Source organism: Mesoplodon mirus (genome assembly GCF_964341445.2).
Source record: "Mesoplodon mirus genome assembly, chromosome: X".
In the NCBI taxonomy this organism is placed as follows: Eukaryota; Metazoa; Chordata; class Mammalia; order Artiodactyla; family Ziphiidae; genus Mesoplodon; species Mesoplodon mirus.
In genome coordinates, this window is record NC_138981.1 from 146837563 (window position 1) to 146862055 (window position 24493).

A 24493-nucleotide genomic window follows, 5' to 3' on the forward strand; every position below is an offset into this window, starting at 1 on the left:
GTTACATTATTTCTTGTTTGTTGTTTTAGTTTTTTTAATAGGGGCAATGATTAGAATATTGTTTGTCCTAGGTGTACACAATCTGGTTCATTTGTGCCTAACATATATATATATATATATATATATATATATATATATATATATATATATATATATATATATATATATATATATATATTCATGCACAGATCCCCTTCCCATGTCAATTATTGCAGAGTGTTCCATAGACCTCCCTTGCTATATGGTCGGTCTTTTTGTTATGTGTATTTAATAGGTATTTGTACACGTATGGTAACCCTAATCTTAATTTTTCCATTCCCCCCACCTTTCCTTTTAGATAAGCCTAGTTTGTTTTCTAAGTGTGTGAGTGTCTTTCTCTGTGCAAATATGTTCATTTGTGTCAGTTGTTAGATAATGCCTGTAAGTGATATCATAGGATATGTCTTTTGCTTTCCGACTTACCTCATGTTCTGTGATTATCTCTAGGCTCAACTATGGTGCCTGAAAGAGCAGTGTTTCATTGTTTTCCATGGCTAATATTCCATTGTGTACATGGACCACTTCTTCTTTTTCAACTGATATGGTGATGGACATTTTGGTTGCTTCCGTGTCTTGGCTATTGTGAAAATTCCTGCAGTGCAGCTGTTGAAGCCTGTGCCTTCTCGACTCTGGACTTGTCAGGTGAGAGTCTCAGCGGTGGGCCTGCTGAAAGGAATGGTGGCTCAATTTTTACTTTTAAACCCAGCTCCTTTCTATTCTCATTATTGGCTGTCACCACTTTACATCTCACCAGCAGCTAGAGGGTACACAGTTCTCTAAAACACCTTCAGCATTTAATGTTTGTAGACTTGCAGCTGATGGTAGTTGACATGTGTGAGTTGGAATCATTTTGGAGGTTAGATTTGCATGAGTCTAATAATTACTGATGTTGAGCTTTTATCCATTTTCCTCTTTTTTGAAAATGAGTGAGTAAAACTTACCCCTCCATCCAATCTCCTTGAAAAATTTAACACTTTTGAATTTTTTTGGCCATTCCCTACCTCCGCACAATTTTTTAGGGCAGGTGTCCTTTACAGCCCTGAATCCTTGTGAATGTTAAGTGACCATTAGCTGTGGGTTCAAAGCCGCTCTTGTGGGAAACGGCCACAAGGCGGCAGCATTTCTACATTTCCAACTCTGGGATTTTGGACCACAGAGCTTTCGTGGCAATCGTGGTAGTAAGCTGCGAATTAGAGTGCAATGTGCCAGTGCAAACCCCCAAGAGCTTATATCTCCTAAATTGTTGTTTGCTTTTTAAATTTAATTATCAGAGGAAATTTGATCAAAATGTAGATTCTCCGAGGTGTACAGTTTCTGGTTCATCCTATCAATGTATCTGTCTATATTCCTCTTTGGATCCATTCCCGTGTATGTTATTATAGAGTGTTGAGTAGACCTCTCTTTGTATTCCTTAGGTATTTTGTGATTATATATTTCCTATGTATTAGTATATGTCTGTTAACCCCCATATCCTAATTCATACATTCCTTACACCTTTCCATTTGGTTAAACATAATTTGGTTTTCTGAATCTATGCGTGTCCTTCTCTTGGAAATTATTTCATGGGTATCAATTCTTAGGTAACACCTATAAGTGATGTCATAGGATGTCTGTCTTACGGTTTCTTTCTTACTTCCAGTGTGGTGATTATCGCTAGGTCCTTCTATGGTGGTGCCAACGGCACTGTTCCATGCTTTTTCATGGCTAAGATTCCATTGTGTACATGGACGACTTCTTCTTGGTGCATTTTTCTGTTGATGCACATTTTGGTTTCTTCCAGGTTTGGCTATGGTACACCTTGCTGCAGTGCAGGATTGCCAGCCTGTGTGTTTTTGATTCTGGTCTACTCAGGTGATAGGCCCATGAGTGGGCCTACCAGATGACATGGTAGCTCCATTTTTACCCTTAAACGCACCTCCATTCTGTTCTCACGACTGGCTCTTACCAGGTTGCAACCCACCAGCAGCTAAAGGGTACGCAGTTCTCTAAAACCCCTTCAGCATTTATTTTTTGTAGACTTGTTTTGCTGATGATCATTCTGACGGCTGTCAGGTGAACGTTTGTGTACACTGGATTTGCATGGCTTTATTGATTCCTGATGTTCAGCCTTTTTCCATTCCCGTTGTTTTAAGAAAAAAGAAAGAGTGGGAGGGAGACGCAAAAGGGAGGGGATATGGAAACATGTATATGTATAACTGATTAAATTTGTTATAAAGCAAAAAATTAAAAAAAATAAAAATAAAAAATAAAAAAATAAAAAAAAATAAAAAAAAAAGAAATAAGAGAGAAGGTCCTTCAGGGAGATAAAAAAAATTGCCTTAGCTATTCATGTATTTTGACTTACATGAACTTTGGATTCAGATTATCAAATTTGCTGAAGAATTCATTTTGTAATTTTATTGGAACTTATTAAATATGTAGCTTAACGTAAGGAGATATTTTTATTAAAATGTGCCCTTTCTTCCTTGAAAATAATCTTTATTTATTCAGATTTTCTTATTATGCCCTTCACAAAATTTCAGAATTTCTCTATAAAAATCTAACATTGAAAAAATTAATTTCTTGACATGTTATAATATTTGTGGGCTTCCCTGGTGGCGCCGTGGTTGAGAGTCCGCCTGCTGATGCAGGGGACGCGGGTTCATGCCCCGGTCCAGGAAGATCCCACATGCCGTGGAGCGTCTGGGCCCATGAGCCATGGCCACTGTGCCTGCGCATCAGGAGCCTGTGCTCCGCGGAGGGAGAGGCCACAACAGTGAGAGGCCCGTGTACCGCAAAAAAAAAAGTATTTATTATATTTGCTGCTCTTGAGAATGAGTTGGTATAAAAAAAAATTGGTAAAAGAAATACTTTTGAGTTGTTATGCTGACTTTTTATCTTACCGGAAATTTCTGCTGAATTATCTTATTCATAGTTTTTCCATTCCTTGCCTTGATTTTGATAAGATTATCATATCATTTGCAAATAATGACAAACTTTCTCTTCCTTTCAGAAGTGGGCAATGTGGTTAACATTTTAAATTTCCAAACCACAACAGATTGACTGATGTGCAGTCTATCTGACACATTCTCTAATTCTTACACTGCTTATTCTTTTCTTATTCTATTGACTAGGACTTATAGAACAATGTGCAATAGTTGTGGTCTCCAAACTTTAACTTTAAAGTTTTATCATTAAATATATTTGCTAAAGGATCTTTAAAAAATCCTTCTCTCGTTAGGTTAAGGAATTTCCTTATTTTACTAATTTACTAAGCAGTTTTTTTTCATAGATGCCTTTTCTATAGCCATTGAAATCACCATTAAAACATGTATTAATGTGATAACATTAACAGTACCTAGATTTTTTTGCTACTCATCATGACTTTATTTCTGGAATATGTACTACTTTATCATTATTAACAAATTTTGCGTTCAATTTACTTATAATTTATTTAGAAAGTTGGGATCTATTTTATGTGTGTGTATATGTATGTATGTAATTAAAAGTGGTACCTAACTCTGTTCATTTAAACACTTCCATTTAATTTTACCACTTTTGTTTATTAAGTACCTGAGAAGTAAACTATCATTTCTTCATGGGGAACCTCTCTGAACTCCAGCCTAAATTAGAGCCCTTTGTTAGCCCTCTCACTGTACCCTGTATTATAACTACGTAGTTATCTATGAAGTGGATTATTGACCGAGTCACCCACTAGGCTTTAAGTTCCATAAGGTCCGGGGATTTTATCTGTTTAACTCACTGCTGTAATCCTGGGACCTAACTTGCAATTAGTACATAGTAGACACTTTAAAAATTATCTGTAGAATGAACACATGATTAAATAAATAGTAGTTTGAAAGCTGAAAAAAAAGAAAAAAGAAAGAAAGAAAAAGAAACAGAAGACAAATGTGCATAAATTATGCCTCTTGAAACTGTCGGTTTGAAATATGGATGCCTTTGAATTTTTTTGGTCGATATACGACCCCAGGATTTGTTTTCAGTGCAGGTGTGATTTACAGGCCTGCAATTATTTTGAATATCAACTGACCATTAACGCTGGGATTAAAGCTGCTGTCGTGTGAAACGCCCACAAGGTGGCAGCTGTTCTACTTTACCAAATCTGGTTACTAGGGCAACAGAGCCTCAATGGAAGTTGTGTTCTAGGTTGTAATTTAGAATGGCGTGTGCCAGGGAAAAGCCCCTTAAGTATATGTCTCACTACTTCTTGTTCGTTTATTTAATTTAATTTTTATTTTTATCACAGCAAGTTTGATTACAAAGTTTGGCTTGTTCTAGGTGTGCAAGATGTGGTTCTTTTACACATAAACATATGTCTATTCTTCCTGGAATCCTTTTCCCATGTACGTTATGACAGGATGTTGAGTAGTCTTCTCTTGGTATTCCGTAGGTCTTTGGTGATGATATATTTCACCTGTGTTTGTATATGTCTGTTAACCCCAATATCCTAATGTATCCAATCCTCACAAATTTCCATTGGTGAACCATAAGTTTGTTGAATGAATCAGTGGTTGCCCTTCTCTGTGGAAATATCTTCACTGGTATCCATTTATAGGTAATACCTAAAAGTGATATCATACGATATGTGTCTTTCTCTTTCTGACATACTACACGTTGTGTGATTGCCTCTAGACTCATCTACAGTGCTGCAAATGACATCGTGTCCTTTTTTTCCTTGTCCAATACTCCGTCTGTACATGTACCAGTTTTCTTTGTCCACTCATATGTTGATGGACTTTTTGGTTGCTTCCATGACTTGGCAATTGTAATGCTGCGGCAATGCACATTCGCCTCCCTGTGTCTTTCCAATTCTGTCTTCTTAGGTTATAGGCCCAGGAGTGGGCCTGCTGGATCATATGGTAGAAAAATATTTACGTAGTAAAAGCACCTCCATTCTGTTCTCGTTAGTGGCTCTTACCAGGTCACATCCCACTTAAAGTTGAGGGTATGCACTTCTGCACAACACCTTCAGCATTTATTGTTTGTAGTTTTTGTTTTTGCTGAAGTTTATTCTGACAAGTGTGAGCTGCTATATGTTTGTGGTTGGATTTGCATTCGTCTCATAATCCATTGAAATTGAGCTTTCTGGCATGTCCTTTTTTTATTCAAACTGTGAGTAGAGCTTACCTCTTCCAATTGTTTTCGTGAAGTATGTGTGACATTTAGAAATATTTTGGCCATTACCTCCCTAATGACATTCTGAGGGCAGGTTTCATTTACAGCCCTCCAGTACTGGTGCATATGAAGTGACCCTTAGCACAGTTTTTAAAGCTGCTGTTGCAGGTCACTGCCAGAGGGTGGCAGCATTTCTGCTTTTCACAAGCTTTTAACTAGGGAAACAGACTACCTTGCAGTGGTATTTCTCGGTTATAAATTAGAGTGGAATGTGCCTGGATAAACCCCCAAAGGTGATGTGTTTTTTTTTTTACTTTTGTTTGTTTTCTAGATTGAGTTTATATTTTTTTATTGGAGTCATATTCCATTGTGTACATGGACCACTTCTTCTTTGTGCATTCCTCTGTTGATGGACATTTTCGTAGCTTCCAAGTTTTGGCTATGATAAATATTGCTGGAGGGCAGGATTGCCAGGCTGTTTTTTTCTTGTTTTGCAGTACGTAGGCCACTCACTGCCATGGCCACTCCGATTGCAGAGCACAGGCTCTGGACGCACAGGCCCAGCAGCCATAGCTCACGGGACCAGCCGCTCCACGGCATGTGTGATTTTCCCGAACCGGGGCATAAACCCGTGTCCCCTGCTTCGGCGGCGGACTCTCAACCACTGCGCCACCAGTGAAGTCCAGCCTGTGTCTTTTTGATTCTCATCCTCTCAGGCGATAGGGCCAGCAGTGGGCATGCTTGATTGAATGGTAGCTCAGTACTTACCTTTTCAATGCACCTCCTTTGTGTTTTCCTTACTGGCTCTTAGCATGTCCCACGTTGAACCAAGCCTAGGCATTTTTCCACAACCCCTTCAGCATTTATTGTTTGCAGAATTTTTGCTGATGGTCATTCTGACTGTTGTGAGCTGATAGGATTTTTGTAATTTGGATTTGCATGTCCTTAATTCTTTCTAAGGTTCATTTTTCCACACCTTTTAAAATTTCTGTTAATGAACAAATGAAAAAAACGTAGAATACAATTAACCTCTTGAAATTGTCTTCTTGAAAGGTTGCCCTCAAAATTGAATGTTTTGGTCAATATTCGCTCCCAGGATTGTTTTTGAGGGCAGGTGTCATTCACAGGCCTGTAATGAGTGTGAATATTTAGTGACCATTAGCACTGGGTTTAAAGCTGCTGTTGTGGTAAGCAGCCACTAGGCGGCAGCATTTCTCCATTCACAAATCTCGTTACTAGGGCAGCAGAGCCGTTCTGGAATCCCTGTTCCTAGGTTGTAAATTAAAATGGAATGTGCCAGGAGAAAACCCCATAAGTTTATGTTACATTATTTCTTGTTTGTTGTTTTAGTTTTTTTAATAGGGGCAATGATTAGAATATTGTTTGTCCTAGGTGTACACAATCTGGTTCATTTGTGCCTAACATATATATATATATATATATATATATATATATATATATATATATATATATATTCATGCACAGATCCCCTTCCCATGTCAATTATTGCAGAGTGTTCCATAGACCTCCCTTGCTATATGGTCGGTCTTTTTGTTATGTGTATTTAATAGGTATTTGTACACGTATGGTAACCCTAATCTTAATTTTTCCATTCCCCCCACCTTTCCTTTTAGATAAGCCTAGTTTGTTTTCTAAGTGTGTGAGTGTCTTTCTCTGTGCAAATATGTTCATTTGTGTCAGTTGTTAGATAATGCCTGTAAGTGATATCATAGGATATGTCTTTTGCTTTCCGAATTACCTCATGTTCTGTGATTATCTCTAGGCTCAACTATGGTGCCTGAAAGAGCAGTGTTTCATTGTTTTCCATGGCTAATATTCCATTGTGCACATGGACCACTTCTTCTTTTTCAACTGATATGGTGATGGACATTTTGGTTGCTTCCGTGTCTTGGCTATTGTGAAAATTCCTGCAGTGCAGCTGTTGAAGCCTGTGCCTTCTCGACTCTGGACTTGTCAGGTGAGAGTCTCAGCGGTGGGCCTGCTGAACGGAATGGTGGCTCAATTTTTACTTTTAAACGCAGCTCCTTTCTATTCTTATTATTGGCTGTCACCACTTTACATCTCACCAGCAGCTAGAGGGTACACAGTTCTCTAAAACACCTTCAGCATTTAATGTTTGTAGACTTGCAGCTGATGGTAGTTGACATGTGTGAGTTGGAATCATTTTGGAGGTTAGATTTGCATGAGTGTAATAATTACTGATGTTGAGCTTTTATCCATTTTCCTCTTTTTTGAAAATGAGTGAGTAAAACTTACCCCTCCATCCAATCTCCTTGAAAAATTTAACACTTTTGAATTTTTTTGGCCATTCCCTACCTCCGCACAATTTTTTAGGGCAGGTGTCCTTTACAGCCCTGAATCCTTGTGAATGTTAAGTGACCATTAGCTGTGGGTTCAAAGCCGCTCTTGTGGGAAACGGCCACAAGGCGGCAGCATTTCTACATTTCCAACTCTGGGATTTTGGGCCACAGAGCTTTCGTGGCAATCGTGGTAGTAAGCTGCGAATTAGAGTGCAATGTGCCAGTGCAAACCCCCAAGAGCTTATATCTCCTAAATTGTTGTTTGCTTTTTAAATTTAATTATCAGAGGAAATTTGATCAAAATGTAGATTCTCCGAGGTGTACAGTTTCTGGTTCATCCTATCAATGTATCTGTCTATATTCCTCTTTGGATCCATTCCCGTGTATGTTATTATAGAGTGTTGAGTAGACCTCTCTTTGTATTCCTTAGGTATTTTGTGATTATATATTTCCTATGTATTAGTATATGTCTGTTAACCCCCATATCCTAATTCATACATTCCTTACACCTTTCCATTTGGTTAAACATAATTTGGTTTTCTGAATCTATGCGTGTCCTTCTCTTGGAAATTATTTCATGGGTATCAATTCTTAGGTAACACCTATAAGTGATGTCATAGGATGTCTGTCTTACGGTTTCTTTCTTACTTCCAGTGTGGTGATTATCGCTAGGTCCTTCTATGGTGGTGCCAACGGCACTGTTCCATGCTTTTTCATGGCTAAGATTCCATTGTGTACATGGACGACTTCTTCTTGGTGCATTTTTCTGTTGATGCACATTTTGGTTTCTTCCAGGTTTGGCTATGGTACACCTTGCTGCAGTGCAGGATTGCCAGCCTGTGTGTTTTTGATTCTGGTCTACTCAGGTGATAGGCCCATGAGTGGGCCTACCAGATCACATGGTAGCTCCATTTTTACCCTTAAACGCACCTCCATTCTGTTCTCACGACTGGCTCTTACCAGGTTGCAACCCACCAGCAGCTAAAGGGTACGCAGTTCTCTAAAACCCCTTCAGCATTTATTTTTTGTAGACTTTTTTTGCTGATGATCATTCTGACGGCTGTCAGGTGAACGTTTGTGTACACTGGATTTGCATGGCTTTATTGATTCCTGATGTTCAGCCTTTTTCCATTCCCGTTGTTTTAAGAAAAAAGAAAGAGTGGGAGGGAGACGCAAAAGGGAGGGGATATGGAAACATGTATATCTATAACTGATTAAATTTGTTATAAAGCAAAAAATTAAAAAAAATAAAAATAAAAAATAAAAAAATAAAAAAAAAAATTAAAAAAAAGAAATAAGAGAGAAGGTCCTTCAGGGAGATAAAAAAAAATTGCCTTAGCTATTCATGTATTTTGACTTACATGAACTTTGGATTCAGATTATCAAATTTGCTGAAGAATTCATTTTGTAATTTTATTGGAACTTATTAAATATGTAGCTTAACGTAAGGAGATATTTTTATTAAAATGTGCCCTTTCTTCCTTGAAAATAATCTTTATTTATTCAGATTTTCTTATTATGCCCTTCACAAAATTTCAGAATTTCTCTATAAAAATCTAACATTGAAAAAATTAATTTCTTGACATGTTATAATATTTGTGGGCTTCCCTGGTGGCGCCGTGGTTGAGAGTCCGCCTGCTGATGCAGGGGACGCGGGTTCATGCCCCGGTCCAGGAAGATCCCACATGCCGTGGAGCGTCTGGGCCCATGAGCCATGGCCACTGTGCCTGCGCATCAGGAGCCTGTGCTCCGCGGCGGGAGAGGCCACAACAGTGAGAGGCCCGTGTACCGCAAAAAAAAAAAAAGTATTTATTATATTTGCTGCTCTTGAGAATGACTTGGTATAAAAAAAATTGGTAAAAGAAATACTTTTGAGTTGTTATGCTGACTTTTTATCTTACCGGAAATTTCTGCTGAATTATCTTATTCATAGTTTTTCCATTCCTTGCCTTGATTTTGATAAGATTATCATATCATTTGCAAATAATGACAAACTTTCTCTTCCTTTCAGAAGTGGGCAATGTGGTTAACATTTTAAATTTCCAAACCACAACAGATTGACTGATGTGCAGTCTATCTGACACATTCTCTAATTCTTACACTGCTTATTCTTTTCTTATTCTATTGACTAGGACTTATAGAACAATGTGCAATAGTTGTGGTCTCCAAACTTTAACTTTAAAGTTTTATCATTAAATATATTTGCTAAAGGATCTTTAAAAAATCCTTCTCTCGTTAGGTTAAGGAATTTCCTTATTTTACTAATTTACTAAGCAGTTTTTTTTCATAGATGCCTTTTCTATAGCCATTGAAATCACCATTAAAACATGTATTAATGTGATAACATTAACAGTACCTAGATTTTTTTGCTACTCATCATGACTTTATTTCTGGAATATGTACTACTTTATCATTATTAACAAATTTTGCGTTCAATTTACTTATAATTTATTTAGAAAGTTGGGATCTATTTTATGTGTGTGTATATGTATGTATGTAATTAAAAGTGGTACCTAACTCTGTTCATTTAAACACTTCCATTTAATTTTACCACTTTTGTTTATTAAGTACCTGAGAAGTAAACTATCATTTCTTCATGGGGAACCTCTCTGAACTCCAGCCTAAATTAGAGCCCTTTGTTAGCCCTCTCACTGTACCCTGTATTATAACTACGTAGTTATCTATGAAGTGGATTATTGACCGAGTCACCCACTAGGCTTTAAGTTCCATAAGGTCCGGGGATTTTATCTGTTTAACTCACTGCTGTAATCCTGGGACCTAACTTGCAATTAGTACATAGTAGACACTTTAAAAATTATCTGTAGAATGAACACATGATTAAATAAATAGTAGTTTGAAAGCTGAAAAAAAAGAAAAAAGAAAGAAAGAAAAAGAAACAGAAGACAAATGTGCATAAATTATGCCTCTTGAAACTGTCGGTTTGAAATATGGATGCCTTTGAATTTTTTTGGTCGATATACGACCCCAGGATTTGTTTTCAGTGCAGGTGTGATTTACAGGCCTGCAATTATTTTGAATATCAACTGACCATTAACGCTGGGATTAAAGCTGCTGTCGTGTGAAACGCCCACAAGGTGGCAGCTGTTCTACTTTACCAAATCTGGTTACTAGGGCAACAGAGCCTCAATGGAAGTTGTGTTCTAGGTTGTAATTTAGAATGGCGTGTGCCAGGGAAAAGCCCCTTAAGTATATGTCTCACTACTTCTTGTTCGTTTATTTAATTTAATTTTTATTTTTATCACAGCAAGTTTGATTACAAAGTTTGGCTTGTTCTAGGTGTGCAAGATGTGGTTCTTTTACACATAAACATATGTCTATTCTTCCTGGAATCCTTTTCCCATGTACGTTATGACAGGATGTTGAGTAGTCTTCTCTTGGTATTCCGTAGGTCTTTGGTGATGATATATTTCACCTGTGTTTGTATATGTCTGTTAACCCCAATATCCTAATGTATCCAATCCTCACAAATTTCCATTGGTGAACCATAAGTTTGTTGAATGAATCAGTGGTTGCCCTTCTCTGTGGAAATATCTTCACTGGTATCCATTTATAGGTAATACCTAAAAGTGATATCATACGATATGTGTCTTTCTCTTTCTGACATACTACACGTTGTGTGATTGCCTCTAGACTCATCTACAGTGCTGCAAATGACATCGTGTCCTTTTTTTCCTTGTCCAATACTCCGTCTGTACATGTACCAGTTTTCTTTGTCCACTCATATGTTGATGGACTTTTTGGTTGCTTCCATGACTTGGCAATTGTAATGCTGCGGCAATGCACATTCGCCTCCCTGTGTCTTTCCAATTCTGTCTTCTTAGGTTATAGGCCCAGGAGTGGGCCTGCTGGATCATATGGTAGAAAAATATTTACGTAGTAAAAGCACCTCCATTCTGTTCTCGTTAGTGGCTCTTACCAGGTCACATCCCACTTAAAGTTGAGGGTATGCACTTCTGCACAACACCTTCAGCATTTATTGTTTGTAGTTTTTTTTTGCTGAAGTTTATTCTGACAAGTGTGAGCTGCTATATGTTTGTGGTTGGATTTGCATTCGTCTCATAATCCATTGAAATTGAGCTTTCTGGCATGTCCTTTTTTTATTCAAACTGTGAGTAGAGCTTACCTCTTCCAATTGTTTTCGTGAAGTATGTGTGACATTTAGAAATATTTTGGCCATTACCTCCCTAATGACATTCTGAGGGCAGGTTTCATTTACAGCCCTCCAGTACTGGTGCATATGAAGTGACCCTTAGCACAGTTTTTAAAGCTGCTGTTGCAGGTCACTGCCAGAGGGTGGCAGCATTTCTGCTTTTCACAAGCTTTTAACTAGGGAAACAGACTACCTTGCAGTGGTATTTCTCGGTTATAAATTAGAGTGGAATGTGCCTGGATAAACCCCCAAAGGTGATGTGTTTTTTTTTTTTACTTTTGTTTGTTTTCTAGATTGAGTTTATATTTTTTTATTGGAGTCATATTCCATTGTGTACATGGACCACTTCTTCTTTGTGCATTCCTCTGTTGATGGACATTTTCGTAGCTTCCAAGTTTTGGCTATGATAAATATTGCTGGAGGGCAGGATTGCCAGGCTGTTTTTTTCTTGTTTTGCAGTACGTAGGCCACTCACTGCCATGGCCACTCCGATTGCAGAGCACAGGCTCTGGACGCACAGGCCCAGCAGCCATAGCTCACGGGACCAGCCGCTCCACGGCATGTGTGATTTTCCCGAACCGGGGCATAAACCCGTGTCCCCTGCTTCGGCGGCGGACTCTCAACCACTGCGCCACCAGTGAAGTCCAGCCTGTGTCTTTTTGATTCTCATCCTCTCAGGCGATAGGGCCAGCAGTGGGCATGCTTGATTGAATGGTAGCTCAGTACTTACCTTTTCAATGCACCTCCTTTGTGTTTTCCTTACTGGCTCTTAGCATGTCCCACGTTGAACCAAGCCTAGGCATTTTTCCACAACCCCTTCAGCATTTATTGTTTGCAGAATTTTTGCTGATGGTCATTCTGACTGTTGTGAGCTGATAGGATTTTTGTAATTTGGATTTGCATGTCCTTAATTCTTTCTAAGGTTCATTTTTCCACACCTTTTAAAATTTCTGTTAATGAACAAATGAAAAAAACGTAGAATACAATTAACCTCTTGAAATTGTCTTCTTGAAAGGTTGCCCTCAAAATTGAATTTTTTGGTCAATATTCGCTCCCAGGATTGTTTTTGAGGGCAGGTGTCATTCACAGGCCTGTAATGAGTGTGAATATTTAGTGACCATTAGCACTGGGTTTAAAGCTGCTGTTGTGGTAAGCAGCCACTAGGCGGCAGCATTTCTCCATTCACAAATCTCGTTACTAGGGCAGCAGAGCCGTTCTGGAATCCCTGTTCCTAGGTTGTAAATTAAAATGGAATGTGCCAGGAGAAAACCCCATAAGTTTATGTTACATTATTTCTTGTTTGTTGTTTTAGTTTTTTTAATAGGGGCAATGATTAGAATATTGTTTGTCCTAGGTGTACACAATCTGGTTCATTTGTGCCTAACATATATATATATATATATATATATATATATATATATATATATATATATATATATATATATATATATATTCATGCACAGATCCCCTTCCCATGTCAATTATTGCAGAGTGTTCCATAGACCTCCCTTGCTATATGGTCGGTCTTTTTGTTATGTGTATTTAATAGGTATTTGTACACGTATGGTAACCCTAATCTTAATTTTTCCATTCCCCCCACCTTTCCTTTTAGATAAGCCTAGTTTGTTTTCTAAGTGTGTGAGTGTCTTTCTCTGTGCAAATATGTTCATTTGTGTCAGTTGTTAGATAATGCCTGTAAGTGATATCATAGGATATGTCTTTTGCTTTCCGACTTACCTCATGTTCTGTGATTATCTCTAGGCTCAACTATGGTGCCTGAAAGAGCAGTGTTTCATTGTTTTCCATGGCTAATATTCCATTGTGTACATGGACCACTTCTTCTTTTTCAACTGATATGGTGATGGACATTTTGGTTGCTTCCGTGTCTTGGCTATTGTGAAAATTCCTGCAGTGCAGCTGTTGAAGCCTGTGCCTTCTCGACTCTGGACTTGTCAGGTGAGAGTCTCAGCGGTGGGCCTGCTGAACGGAATGGTGGCTCAATTTTTACTTTTAAACGCAGCTCCTTTCTATTCTTATTATTGGCTGTCACCACTTTACATCTCACCAGCAGCTAGAGGGTACACAGTTCCCTAAAACACCTTCAGCATTTAATGTTTGTAGACTTGCAGCTGATGGTAGTTGACATGTGTGAGTTGGAATCATTTTGGAGGTTAGATTTGCATGAGTGTAATAATTACTGATGTTGAGCTTTTATCCATTTTCCTCTTTTTTGAAAATGAGTGAGTAAAACTTACCCCTCCATCCAATCTCCTTGAAAAATTTAACACTTTTGAATTTTTTTGGCCATTCCCTACCTCCGCACAATTTTTTAGGGCAGGTGTCCTTTACAGCCCTGAATCCTTGTGAATGTTAAGTGACCATTAGCTGTGGGTTCAAAGCCGCTCTTGTGGGAAACGGCCACAAGGCGGCAGCATTTCTACATTTCCAACTCTGGGATTTTGGGCCACAGAGCTTTCGTGGCAATCGTGGTAGTAAGCTGCGAATTAGAGTGCAATGTGCCAGTGCAAACCCCCAAGAGCTTATATCTCCTAAATTGTTGTTTGCTTTTTAAATTTAATTATCAGAGGAAATTTGATCAAAATGTAGATTCTCCGAGGTGTACAGTTTCTGGTTCATCCTATCAATGTATCTGTCTATATTCCTCTTTGGATCCATTCCCGTGTATGTTATTATAGAGTGTTGAGTAGACCTCTCTTTGTATTCCTTAGGTATTTTGTGATTATATATTTCCTATGTATTAGTATATGTCTGTTAACCCCCATATCCTAATTCATACATTCCTTACACCTTTCTATTTGGTTAAACATAATTTGGTTTTCTGAATCTATGCGTGTCCTTCTCTTGGAAATTATTTCATGGGTATCAATTCTTAGGTAACACCTATAAGTGATGTCATAGGATGTCTGTCTTACGGTTTCTTTCTTACTTCCAGTGTGGTGATTATCGCTAGGTCCTTCTATGGTGGTGCCAACGGCACTGTTCCATGCTTTTTCATGGCTAAGATTCCATTGTGTACATGGACGACTTCTTCTTGGTGCATTTTTCTGTTGATGCACATTTTGGTTTCTTCCAGGTTTGGCTATGGTACACCTTGCTGCAGTGCAGGATTGCCAGCCTGTGTGTTTTTGATTCTGGTCTACTCAGGTGATAGGCCCATGAGTGGGCCTACCAGATCACATGGTAGCTCCATTTTTACCCTTAAACGCACCTCCATTCTGTTCTCACGACTGGCTCTTACCAGGTTGCAACCCACCAGCAGCTAAAGGGTACGCAGTTCTCTAAAACCCCTTCAGCATTTATTTTTTGTAGACTTTTTTTGCTGATGATCATTCTGACGGCTGTCAGGTGAACGTTTGTGTACACTGGATTTGCATGGCTTTATTGATTCCTGATGTTCAGCCTTTTTCCATTCCCGTTGTTTTAAGAAAAAAGAAAGAGTGGGAGGGAGACGCAAAAGGGAGGGGATATGGAAACATGTATATGTATAACTGATTAAATTTGTTATAAAGCAAAAAATTAAAAAAAATAAAAATAAAAAATAAAAAAATTAAAAAAATTAAAAAAAAAGAAATAAGAGAGAAGGTCCTTCAGGGAGATAAAAAAAAATTGCCTTAGCTATTCATATATTTTGACTTACATGAACTTTGGATTCAGATTATCAAATTTGCTGAAGAATTCATTTTGTAATTTTATTGGAACTTATTAAATATGTAGCTTAACGTAAGGAGATATTTTTATCAAAATGTGCCCTTTCTTCCTTGAAAATAATCTTTATTTATTCAGATTTTCTTATTATGCCCTTCACAAAATTTCAGAATTTCTCTATAAAAATCTAACATTGAAAAAATTAATTTCTTGACATGTTATAATATTTGTGGGCTTCCCTGGTGGCGCCGTGGTTGAGAGTCCGCCTGCTGATGCAGGGGACGCGGGTTCATGCCCCGGTCCAGGAAGATCCCACATGCCGTGGAGCGTCTGGGCCCATGAGCCATGGCCACTGTGCCTGCGCATCAGGAGCCTGTGCTCCGTGGCGGGAGAGGCCACAACAGTGAGAGGCCCGTGTACCGCAAAAAAAAAAAGTATTTATTATATTTGCTGCTCTTGAGAATGACTTGGTATAAAAAAAATTGGTAAAAGAAATACTTTTGAGTTGTTATGCTGACTTTTTATCTTACCGGAAATTTCTGCTGAATTATCTTATTCATAGTTTTTCCATTCCTTGCCTTGATTTTGATAAGATTATCATATCATTTGCAAATAATGACAAACTTTCTCTTCCTTTCAGAAGTGGGCAATGTGGTTAACATTTTAAATTTCCAAACCACAACAGATTGACTGATGTGCAGTCTATCTGACACATTCTCTAATTCTTACACTGCTTATTCTTTTCTTATTCTATTGACTAGGACTTATAGAACAATGTGCAATAGTTGTGGTCTCCAAACTTTAACTTTAAAGTTTTATCATTAAATATATTTGCTAAAGGATCTTTAAAAAATCCTTCTCTCGTTAGGTTAAGGAATTTCCTTATTTTACTAATTTACTAAGCAGTTTTTTTTCATAGATGCCTTTTCTATAGCCATTGAAATCACCATTAAAACATGTATTAATGTGATAACATTAACAGTACCTAGATTTTTTTGCTACTCATCATGACTTTATTTCTGGAATATGTACTACTTTATCATTATTAACAAATTTTGCGTTCAATTTACTTATAATTTATTTAGAAAGTTGGGATCTATTTTATGTGTGTGTATATGTATGTATGTAATTAAAAGTGGTACCTAACTCTGTTCATTTAAACACTTCCATTTAATTTTACCACTTTTGTTTATTAAGTACCTGAGAAGTAAACTATCATTTCTTCATGGGGAACCTCTCTGAACTCCAGCCTAAATTAGAGCCCTTTGTTAGCCCTCTCACTGTACCCTGTATTATAACTACGTAGTTATCTATGAAGTGGATTATTGACCGAGTCACCCACTAGGCTTTAAGTTCCATAAGGTCCGGGGATTTTATCTGTTTAACTCACTGCTGTAATCCTGGGACCTAACTTGCAATTAGTACATAGTAGACACTTTAAAAATTATCTGTAGAATGAACACATGATTAAATAAATAGTGGTTTGAAAGCTGAAAAAAAAGAAAAAAGAAAGAAAGAAAAAGAAACAGAAGACAAATGTGCATAAATTATGCCTCTTGAAACTGTCGGTTTGAAATATGGATGCCTTTGAATTTTTTTGGTCGATATACGACCCCAGGATTTGTTTTCAGTGCAGGTGTGATTTACAGGCCTGCAATTATTTTGAATATCAACTGACCATTAACGCTGGGATTAAAGCTGCTGTCGTGTGAAACGCCCACAAGGTGGCAGCTGTTCTACTTTACCAAATCTGGTTACTAGGGCAACAGAGCCTCAATGGAAGTTGTGTTCTAGGTTGTAATTTAGAATGGCGTGTGCCAGGGAAAAGCCCCTTAAGTATATGTCTCACTACTTCTTGTTCGTTTATTTAATTTAATTTTTATTTTTATCACAGCAAGTTTGATTACAAAGTTTGGCTTGTTCTAGGTGTGCAAGATGTGGTTCTTTTACACATAAACATATGTCTATTCTTCCTGGAATCCTTTTCCCATGTACGTTATGACAGGATGTTGAGTAGTCTTCTCTTGGTATTCCGTAGGTCTTTGGTGATGATATATTTCACCTGTGTTTGTATATGTCTGTTAACCCCAATATCCTAATGTATCCAATCCTCACAAATTTCCATTGGTGAACCATAAGTTTGTTGAATGAATCAGTGGTTGCCCTTCTCTGTGGAAATATCTTCACTGGTATCCATTTATAGGTAATACCTAAAAGTGATATCATACGATATGTGTCTTTCTCTTTCTGACATACTACACGTTGTGTGATTGCCTCTAGACTCATCTACAGTGCTGCAAATGACATCGTGTCCTTTTTTTCCTTGTCCAATACTCCGTCTGTACATGTACCAGTTTTCTTTGTCCACTCATATGTTGATGGACTTTTTGGTTGCTTCCATGACTTGGCAATTGTAATGCTGCGGCAATGCACATTCGCCTCCCTGTGTCTTTCCAATTCTGTCTTCTTAGGTTATAGGCCCAGGAGTGGGCCTGCTGGATCATATGGTAGAAAAATATTTACGTAGTAAAAGCACCTCCATTCTGTTCTCGTTAGTGGCTCTTACCAGGTCACATCCCACTTAAAGTTGAGGGTATGCACTTCTGCACAACACCTTCAGCATTTATTGTTTGTAGTTTTTTTTGCTGAAGTTTATTCTGACAAGTGTGAGCTGCTATATGTTTGTGGTTGGATTTGCATTCGTCTCATAATCCATTGAAATTGAGCTTTCTGGCATGTCCTTTTTTTATTCAAACTGTGAGTAGAGCTTACCTCTTCCAATTGTTTTCGTGAAGTATGTGTGACATTTAGAAATATTTTGGCCATTACCTCCCTAATGACATTCTGAGGGCAGGTTTCATTTACAGCCCTCCAGTACTGGTGCATATGAAGTGACCCTTAGCACAGTTTTTAAAGCTGCTGTTGCAGGTCACTGCCAGAGGGTGGCAGCATTTCTGCTTTTCACAAGCTTTTAACTAGGGAAACAGACTACCTTGCAGTGGTATTTCTCGGTTATAAATTAGAGTGGAATGTGCCTGGATAAACCCCCAAAGGTGATGTGTTTTTTTTTTTACTTTTGTTTGTTTTCTAGATTGAGTTTATATTTTTTTATTGGAGTCATATTCCATTGTGTACATGGACCACTTCTTCTTTGTGCATTCCTCTGTTGATGGACATTTTCGTAGCTTCCAAGTTTTGGCTATGATAAATATTGCTGGAGGGCAGGATTGCCAGGCTGTTTTTTTCTTGTTTTGCAGTATGTAGTCCACTCACTGCCATGGCCACTCCGATTGCAGAGCACAGGCTCTGGACGCACAGGCCCAGCAGCCATAGCTCACGGGACCAGCCGCTCCACGGCATGTGTGATTTTCCCGAACCGGGGCATAAACCCGTGTCCCCTGCTTCGGCGGCGGACTCTCAACCACTGCGCCACCAGTGAAGTCCAGCCTGTGTCTTTTTGATTCTCATCCTCTCAGGCGATAGGGCCAGCAGTGGGCATGCTTGATTGAATGGTAGCTCAGTACTTACCTTTTCAATGTACCTCCTTTGTGTTTTCCTTACTGGCTCTTAGCATGTCCCACGTTGAACCAAGCCTAGGCATTTTTCCACAACCCCTTCAGCATTTATTGTTTGCAGAATTTTTGCTGATGGTCATTCTGACTGTTGTGAGCTGATAGGATTTTTGTAATTTGGATTTGCATGTCCTTAATTCTTTCTAAGGTTCATTTTTCCACACCTTTTAAAATTTCTGTTAATGAACAAATGAAAAAACGTAGAATACAATTAACCTCTTGAAATTGTCTTCTTGAAAGGTTGCCCTCAAAATTGAATTTTTTGGTCAATATTCGCTCCCAGGATTGTTTTTGAGGGCAGGTGTCATTCACAGGCCTGTAATGAGTGTGAATATTTAGTGACCATTAGCACTGGGTTTAAAGCTGCTGTTGTGGTAAGCAGCCACTAGGCGGCAGCATTTCTCCATTCACAAATCTCGTTACTAGGGCAGCAGAGCCGTTCTGGAATCCCTCTTCCTAGGTTGTAAATTAAAATGGAATGTGCCAGGAGAAAACCCCATAAGTTTATGTTACATTATTTCTTGTTTGTTGTTTTAGTTTTTTTAATAGGGGCAATGATTAGAATATTGTTTGTCCTAGGTGTACACAATCTGGTTCATTTGTGCCTAACATATATATATATATATATATATATATATATATATATATATATATATTCATGCACAGATCCCCTTCCCATGTCAATTATTGCAGAGTGTTCCATAGACCTCCCTTGCTATATGGTCGGTCTTTTTGTTATGTGTATTTAATAGGTATTTGTACACGTATGGTAACCCTAATCTTAATTTTTCCATTCCCCCCACCTTTCCTTTTAGATAAGCCTAGTTTGTTTTCTAAGTGTGTGAGTGTCTTTCTCTGTGCAAATATGTTCATTTGTGTCAGTTGTTAGATAATGCCTGTAAGTGATATCATAGGATATGTCTTTTGCTTTCCGACTTACCTCATGTTCTGTGATTATCTCTAGGCTCAACTATGGTGCCTGAAAGAGCAGTGTTTCATTGTTTTCCATGGCTAATATTCCATTGTGTACATGGACCACTTCTTCTTTTTCAACTGATATGGTGATGGACATTTTGGTTGCTTCCGTGTCTTGGCTATTGTGAAAATTCCTGCAGTGCAGCTGTTGAAGCCTGTGCCTTCTCGACTCTGGACTTGTCAGGTGAGAGTCTCAGCGGTGGGCCTGCTGAACGGAATGGTGGCTCAATTTTTACTTTTAAACACAGCTCCTTTCTATTCTCATTATTGGCTGTCACCACTTTACATCTCACCAGCAGCTAGAGGGTACACAGTTCTCTAAAACACCTTCAGCATTTAATGTTTGTAGACTTGCAGCTGATGGTAGTTGACATGTGTGAGTTGGAATCATTTTGGAGGTTAGATTTGCATGAGTCTAATAATTACTGATGTTGAGCTTTTATCCATTTTCCTCTTTTTTGAAAATGAGTGAGTAAAACTTACCCCTCCATCCAATCTCCTTGAAAAATTTAACACTTTTGAATTTTTTTGGCCATTCCCTACCTCCGCACAATTTTTTAGGGCAGGTGTCCTTTACAGCCCTGAATCCTTGTGAATGTTAAGTGACCATTAGCTGTGGGTTCAAAGCCGCTCTTGTGGGAAACGGCCACAAGGCGGCAGCATTTCTACATTTCCAACTCTGGGATTTTGGGCCACAGAGCTTTCGTGGCAATCGTGGTAGTAAGCTGCGAATTAGAGTGCAATGTGCCAGTGCAAACCCCCAAGAGCTTATATCTCCTAAATTGTTGTTTGCTTTTTAAATTTAATTATCAGAGGAAATTTGATCAAAATGTAGATTCTCCGAGGTGTACAGTTTCTGGTTCATCCTATCAATGTATCTGTCTATATTCCTCTTTGGATCCATTCCCGTGTATGTTATTATAGAGTGTTGAGTAGACCTCTCTTTGTATTCCTTAGGTATTTTGTGATTATATATTTCCTATGTATTAGTATATGTCAGTTAACCCCCATATCCTAATTCATACATTCCTTACACCTTTCCATTTGGTTAAACATAATTTGGTTTTCTGAATCTATGCGTGTCCTTCTCTTGGAAATTATTTCATGGGTATCAATTCTTAGGTAACACCTATAAGTGATGTCATAGGATGTCTGTCTTACGGTTTCTTTCTTACTTCCAGTGTGGTGATTCTCGCTAGGTCCTTCTATGGTGGTGCCAACGGCACTGTTCCATGCTTTTTCATGGCTAAGATTCCATTGTGTACATGGACGACTTCTTCTTGGTGCATTTTTCTGTTGATGCACATTTTGGTTTCTTCCAGGTTTGGCTATGGTACACCTTGCTGCAGTGCAGGATTGCCAGCCTGTGTGTTTTTGATTCTGGTCTACTCAGGTGATAGGCCCATGAGTGGGCCTACCAGATCACATGGTAGCTCCATTTTTACCCTTAAACGCACCTCCATTCTGTTCTCACGACTGGCTCTTACCAGGTTGCAACCCACCAGCAGCTAAAGGGTACACAGTTCTCTAAAACCCATTCAGCATTTATTTTTTGTAGACTTTTTTTGCTGATGATCATTCTGACGGCTGTCAGGTGAACGTTTGTGTACACTGGATTTGCATGGCTTTATTGATTCCTGATGTTCAGCCTTTTTCCATTCCCGTTGTTTTAAGAAAAAAGAAAGAGTGGGAGGGAGACGCAAAAGGGAGGGGATATGGAAACATGTATATGTATAACTGATTAAATTTGTTATAAAGCAAAAAATTAAAAAAAATAAAAATAAAAAATAAAAAAATAAAAAAAAATAAAAAAATAAATAAGAGAGAAGGTCCTTCAGGGAGATAAAAAAAATTGCCTTAGCTATTCATGTATTTTGACTTACATGAACTTTGGATTCAGATTATCAAATTTGCTGAAGAATTCATTTTGTAATTTTATTGGAACTTATTAAATATGTAGCTTAACGTAAGGAGATATTTTTATTAAAATGTGTCCTTTCTTCCTTGAAAATAATCTTTATTTATTCAGATTTTCTTATTATGCCCTTCACAAAATTTCAGAATTTCTCTATAAAAATCTAACATTGAAAAAATTAATTTCTTGACATGTTATAATATTTGTGGGCTTCCCTGGTGGCGCCACGGTTGAGAGTCCGCCTGCTGATGCAGGGGACGCGGGTTCATGCCCCGGTCCAGGAAGATCCCACATGCCGTGGAGCGTCTGGGCCCATGAGCCATGGCCACTGTGCCTGCGCATCAGGAGCCTGTGCTCCGCGGAGGGAGAGGCCACAACAGTGAGAGGCCCGTGTACCGCAAAAAAAAAAAAGTATTTATTATATTTGCTGCTCTTGAGATTGACTTGGTATAAAAAAAATTGGTAAAAGAAATACTTTTGAGTTGTTATGCTGACTTTTTATCTTACCGGAAATTTCTGCTGAATTATCTTATTCATAGTTTTTCCATTCCTTGCCTTGATTTTGATAAGATTATCATATCATTTGCAAATAATGACAAACTTTCTCTTCCTTTCAGAAGTGGGCAATGTGGTTAACATTTTAAATTTCCAAACCACAACAGATTGACTGATGTGCAGTCTATCTGACACATTCTCTAATTCTTACACTGCTTATTCTTTTCTTATTCTATTGACTAGGACTTATAGAACAATGTGCAATAGTTGTGGTCTCCAAACTTTAACTTTAAAGTTTTATCATTAAATATATTTGCTAAAGGATCTTTAAAAAATCCTTCTCTCGTTAGGTTAAGGAATTTCCTTATTTTACTAATTTACTAAGCAGTTTTTTTTCATAGATGCCTTTTCTATAGCCATTGAAATCACCATTAAAACATGTATTAATGTGATAACATTAACAGTACCTAGATTTTTTTGCTACTCATCATGACTTTATTTCTGGAATATGTACTACTTTATCATTATTAACAAATTTTGCGTTCAATTTACTTATAATTTATTTAGAAAGTTGGGATCTATTTTATGTGTGTGTATATGTATGTATGTAATTAAAAGTGGTACCTAACTCTGTTCATTTAAACACTTCCATTTAATTTTACCACTTTTGTTTATTAAGTACCTGAGAAGTAAACTATCATTTCTTCATGGGGAACCTCTCTGAACTCCAGCCTAAATTAGAGCCCTTTGTTAGCCCTCTCACTGTACCCTGTATTATAACTACGTAGTTATCTATGAAGTGGATTATTGACCGAGTTACCCACTAGGCTTTAAGTTCCATAAGGTCCGGGGATTTTATCTGTTTAACTCACTGCTGTAATCCTGGGACCTAACTTGCAATTAGTACATAGTAGACACTTTAAAAATTATCTGTAGAATGAACACATGATTAAATAAATAGTGGTTTGAAAGCTGAAAAAAAAGAAAAAAGAAAGAAAGAAAAAGAAACAGAAGACAAATGTGCATAAATTATGCCTCTTGAAACTGTCGGTTTGAAATATGGATGCCTTTGAATTTTTTTGGTCGATATACGACCCCAGGATTTGTTTTCAGTGCAGGTGTGATTTACAGGCCTGCAATTATTTTGAATATCAACTGACCATTAACGCTGGGATTAAAGCTGCTGTCGTGTGAAACGCCCACAAGGTGGCAGCTGTTCTACTTTACCAAATCTGGTTACTAGGGCAACAGAGCCTCAATGGAAGTTGTGTTCTAGGTTGTAATTTAGAATGGCGTATGCCAGGGAAAAGCCCCTTAAGTATATGTCTCACTACTTCTTGTTCGTTTATTTAATTTAATTTTTATTTTTATCACAGCAAGTTTGATTACAAAGTTTGGCTTGTTCTAGGTGTGCAAGATGTGGTTCTTTTACACATAAACATATGTCTATTCTTCCTGGAATCCTTTTCCCATGTACGTTATGACAGGATGTTGAGTAGTCTTCTCTTGGTATTCCGTAGGTCTTTGGTGATGATATATTTCACCTGTGTTTGTATATGTCTGTTAACCCCAATATCCTAATGTATCCAATCCTCACAAATTTCCATTGGTGAACCATAAGTTTGTTGAATGAATCAGTGGTTGCCCTTCTCTGTGGAAATATCTTCACTGGTATCCATTTATAGGTAATACCTAAAAGTGATATCATACGATATGTGTCTTTCTCTTTCTGACATACTACACGTTGTGTGATTGCCTCTAGACTCATCTACAGTGCTGCAAATGACATCGTGTCCTTTTTTTCCTTGTCCAATACTCCGTCTGTACATGTACCAGTTTTCTTTGTCCACTCATATGTTGATGGACTTTTTGGTTGCTTCCATGACTTGGCAATTGTAATGCTGCGGCAATGCACATTCGCCTCCCTGTGTCTTTCCAATTCTGTCTTCTTAGGTTATAGGCCCAGGAGTGGGCCTGCTGGATCATATGGTAGAAAAATATTTACGTAGTAAAAGCACCTCCATTCTGTTCTCGTTAGTGGCTCTTACCAGGTCACATCCCACTTAAAGTTGAGGGTATGCACTTCTGCACAACACCTTCAGCATTTATTGTTTGTAGTTTTTTTTTTGCTGAAGTTTATTCTGACAAGTGTGAGCTGCTATATGTTTGTGGTTGGATTTGCATTCGTCTCATAATCCATTGAAATTGAGCTTTCTGGCATGTC